At 50.9% G+C, this 5,000-nt stretch overlaps 1 non-coding gene across 1 annotated transcript in view; it reads left to right on the plus strand.

The window, feature by feature from the left end:
• Positions 1 to 4,909: 4,909 nt before the first annotated feature.
• Positions 4,910 to 5,000, plus strand: part of LOC124559413 — a 1,910-nt gene continuing 1,819 nt past the window's right edge. The window contains exon 1 of the ribosomal RNA XR_006968875.1: positions 4,910 to 5,000. This exon is cut by the window's right edge and continues 1,819 nt beyond it. This is a non-coding gene — a ribosomal RNA (small subunit ribosomal RNA).

Below are 5,000 nucleotides of genomic sequence, written 5' to 3' on the forward strand. Positions count from 1 at the left end.
CGACTAGACTGATTCCTTATAATCATTTGCCATACACCGGTGGAAGCTGCCGAGACGAGTAACTACATAGCGGGCTCGCCGTGTCACTAATGTACAGAGATACAACAGTTTCGACTGGAACCGGATTAAACGTATACACGGCGCTGATTAGTAATAGATAGAGCCATCAGAATACAGATAATGTATACAACTGTCCGTATACATGCTGAAAGACTCTGCTCACAATCACAACCACACGTCAGCCACACACCCTTATCACGCACTACTCTCTGCCTGTAACACGCACACAGACAATATGTAAGCACCAGCATGGAACAACACCCAGTGCATCCTCTCCGCCACATTAGACAATCCACACTGTCATAACCAGACTGGGAGGTCCACTCAGAAAACAGAATATCCCACCCACCCGACAACCACCATTGCTCAGCCAAGCCACCAACACCCACACATGTCCTACACAGGGGTGCACCCAACATCACAATACTGCCTCCTCTCACAGCACACAAACAATGGCAGGAATGAAAGACACAGGTCTGCCACAAGCATGGAATGAGAGCGCCGCCTGTCATGAGCCAAAGGTGCATCCTGACGTGGCAAATCAGATGATGCCGCAGGCATCCACTTACTATAATCACAATCAACAAACCGGCCGCCCCGCCCCGCCCCCCATTAAACCTTTCCTTACAACAATGTGTACCTTAACCTAACCTATATCGTACCGTAACCTAACCTATATCGTACCGTAACCTAACCTATGTCGTACCGTAACCTAACCTATGTCGTACCGTAACCTAACCTATGTCGTACCGTAACCTAACCTATGTCGTACCGTAACCTAACCTATGTCGTACCGTAACCTAACCTATGTCGTACCGTAACCTAACCTATGTCGTACCGTAACCTAACCTATGTCGTACCGTAACCTAACCTATGTCGTACCGTAACCTAACCTATGTCGTACCGTAACCTAACCTATGTCGTACCGTAACCTAACCTATGTCGTACCGTAACCTAACCTATGTCGTACCGTAACCTAACCTATGTCGTACCGTAACCTAACCTATGTCGTACCTTAACCTAACCTATGTCGTACCTTAACCTACCCTATGTCGTACCTTAACCTAACCTATGTCGTACCTTAACCTAACCTATGTCGTACCTTAACCTAACCTATGTCGTACCTTAACCTAACCTATGTCGTACCTTAACCTAACCTATGTCGTACCTTAACCTAACCTATGTCGTACCTTAACCTAACCTATGTCGTACCTTAACCTAACCTATGTCGTACCTTAACCTAACCTATGTCGTACCTTAACCTAACCTATGTCGTACCTTAACCTAACCTATGTCGTACCTTAACCTAACCTATGTCGTACCTTAACCTAACCTATGTCGTACCTTAACCTAACCTATGTCGTACCTTAACCTAACCTATGTCGTACCTTAACCTAACCTATGTCGTACCTTAACCTAACCTATGTCGTACCTTAACCTAACCTATGTCGTACCTTAACCTAACCTATGTCGTACCTTAACCTAACCTATGTCGTACCTTAACCTAACCTATGTCGTACCTTAACCTAACCTATGTCGTACCTTAACCTAACCTATGTCGTACCTTAACCTAACCTATGTCGTACCTTAACCTAACCTATGTCGTACCTTAACCTAACCTATGTCGTACCTTAACCTAACCTATGTCGTACCTTAACCTAACCTATGTCGTACCTTAACCTAACCTATGTCGTACCTTAACCTAACCTATGTCGTACCTTAACCTAACCTATGTCGTACCTTAACCTAACCTATGTCGTACCTTAACCTAACCTATGTCGTACCTTAACCTAACCTATGTCGTACCTTAACCTAACCTATGTCGTACCTTAACCTAACCTATGTCGTACCTTAACCTAACCTATGTCGTACCTTAACCTAACCTGTATTGCGCCTTAACCTAACCTGTATTGCGCCTTAACGTAACCTGTATTGCGCCTTAACGTAACCTGTATTGCGCCTTAACGTAACCTGTATTGCGCCTTAACGTAACCTGTATTGCGCCTTAACGTAACCTGTATTGCGCCTTAACGTAACCTGTATTGCGCCTTAACGTAACCTGTATTGCGCCTTAACGTAACCTGTATTGCGCCTTAACGTAACCTGTATTGCGCCTTAACGTAACCTGTATTGCGCCTTAACGTAACCTGTATTGCGCCTTAACGTAACCTGTATTGCGCCTTAACGTAACCTGTATTGCGCCTTAACGTAACCTGTATTGCGCCTTAACGTAACCTGTATTGCGCCTTAACGTAACCTGTATTGCGCCTTAACGTAACCTGTATTGCGCCTTAACGTAACCTGTATTGCGCCTTAACGTAACCTGTATTGCGCCTTAACGTAACCTGTATTGCGCCTTAACGTAACCTGTATTGCGCCTTAACGTAACCTGTATTGCGCCTTAACGTAACCTGTATTGCGCCTTAACGTAACCTGTATTGCGCCTTAACGTAACCTGTATTGCGCCTTAACGTAACCTGCATTGCGCCTTAACGTAACCTGCATTGCGCCTTAACGTAACCTGTATTGCGCCTTAACGTAACCTGCATTGCGCCTTAACGTAACCTGCATTGCGCCTTAACGTAACCTGTATTGCGCCTTAACGTAACCTGTATTGCGCCTTAACGTAACCTGTATTGCGCCTTAACGTAACCTGTATTGCGCCTTAACGTAACCTGTATTGCGCCTTAACGTAACCTGTATTGCGCCTTAACGTAACCTGTATTGCGCCTTAACGTAACCTGTATTGCGCCTTAACGTAACCGATATTGCGCCTTAACGTAACCTATATTGCGCCGTAACGTAACCTATATTGCGCCGTAACGTAACCCACATTGCCCCTTAACGTAACCTATATTGCGCCGTAACGTAACCTATATTGCGCCGTAACGTAACCCACATTGCCCCTTAACGTAACCCACATTGCCCCTTAACGTAACCCACATTGCCCCTTAACGTAACCCAACACACGTTGGGCCTTAACCCAACACACGTTGGGCCTTAACCCAACACACGTTGGGCCGTAACCCAACACACGTTGGGCCTTAACCCAACACACGTTGGGCCTTAACCCAACACACGTTGGGCCTTAACCCAACACACGTTGGGCCTTAACCCAACACACGTTGGGCCTTAACCTGCTCTGTAATTGTCATACGACGCGTTAAATTAGTGTAGTGTTGCCTAACTGCAACCCCCGCAATATAGTTTGCTACTCGCACTGCCCGGTCCCCAGTGTATCGCTTCATGTTAAACACCTTGCAGCTATACACTGTAATGTGGATGGCAGCAGGACGTACATGCTCAATGCCCTTTGCAGTTGTTCATTGGCATTTGCAGTTGTTCATTGGCATTCGCATGGCGAAGCACTTAGCCTACGCTGTGGTACGGCCTGTGTCAACTGTCCGCTGATGTTGTACGTCCAAATCACACACTGTACTGCACATTGGTCCTCATGTACTGAATGATACATCGTGGTACATGTGACCGTACAACGACTGCGCCAACAACGGCGAACCATGCGGTCCAAATGTTGTGCACTCAGCTACGTGTCGTCTCCCTATAAGAGCTGGATTGCAGTGTGGTATGCCCTGGATGGCGATCAGCATGAGCCGTCTGTTGATGTAGTGGCGCGTGTTGTCAGACGTAGTCGTCTCTTCTCACACACCGTGATAGCACGGTGCACTGCGTTCCACATCTGCGACATGCGACAGAGGCCGGTTGACAGTCGTTCGCGCAATGGACATCGCATACGTACGGGGGCCACCTTCCACGTGTTCGCTAAGCGTGGACATGTTGTTGCGTGTATGTGGGCAGACAGTGTGTCGTGACACCTGACACAGGCATGCAACAATCGTTGAATTTGCAAATGGCGATGGACGCCTACGTTTGCTGGTGACGTTACGCAAATGAACAACTGGTAAACCGTTGTGGTGCGGTTGTTCTCGCTAGGGGTGAATCAGTGATGGCGACGATCGGTTGAGCTACCAACCGGTTGTTGCAGCGATACCCACCATGCCCACGAACGTGAATGGCATGTGGGTGTGAAGCGATACGCGGCGGTGGCTGGGTGGGACCGTCCCCGGCCGGTGAGGGGGGGCCTCCCGGCGTGTTGGCCGTGCGGTGCGTGGGCGCACGCGCTACAGCCGGCTGGTGGGGGCGGCCAGTGGCAGGCGCGCCGGCCGACGGAGGCGGCAGGCGGCGCAGCTGCGCGCCGGCGCACCCTGCACGCGGCGCCGTGCGGCCAAAGTAGGTCCTCGCGGGCCCGGTGCGAAGCGCGGTGGACATCTGCAGTGTGCTGGTCCGATTGAGGACTGTGTGCGCTGAGGATGCGCCGCCGCCCGGCGCTCGGCGCCGCGACGCCGTCTGCTGCTCGGTCGCCTCTGCGGTTCTCGCAGGTGGTTTGTATCGCAGCTGTGCGGACGTGTTGGCGCGTGCGCTGTGCTGGGAGAGTTCGCTTCGGCACCCAAGTGGGGCTTTTGTCCTTCTGTGGCGCTGGCGTTGGAGCTGCCGGTCACCGTAGGTGGCGCGTGTTGTCTCCCGCCGGCAATGCCACGACAGCACGCTCCCGGGCCTCTGTCGGCAGCGGCAAGCTCAGTTGGGAGCACGGGTGGTCGCACCTAAAGCGTCTACTCGCCAAACTCCGGGCGATTGCGCCTCTCTCGAACCCGACCAAGTACTTAGGACGGCGCTGCGCGCCGCCGGGACCTGAGAGGGTTTCGAGGTGTATGGTGCAGGGGAGCTCAGCCTCCTCCTGTTTGCAGAATAATTGAGCGGACGCTTGCGTGTTCGCGCGGGCCCCCGGGACACACTCCCGGGCGGCCGGCTGCTCAGCTCTAGTTGACGCAGCTCCCTGGTTGATCCTGCCAGTAGTCATATGCTTGTCTCAAAGATTAAGCCATGCATGTCTCAGTACAAGCCGCATTAAGGTGAAACCGCGA

This window comes from Schistocerca americana, unplaced genomic scaffold, assembly GCF_021461395.2.
Source record: "Schistocerca americana isolate TAMUIC-IGC-003095 unplaced genomic scaffold, iqSchAmer2.1 HiC_scaffold_1039, whole genome shotgun sequence".
Lineage (NCBI taxonomy): Eukaryota > Metazoa > Arthropoda > Insecta > Orthoptera > Acrididae > Schistocerca > Schistocerca americana.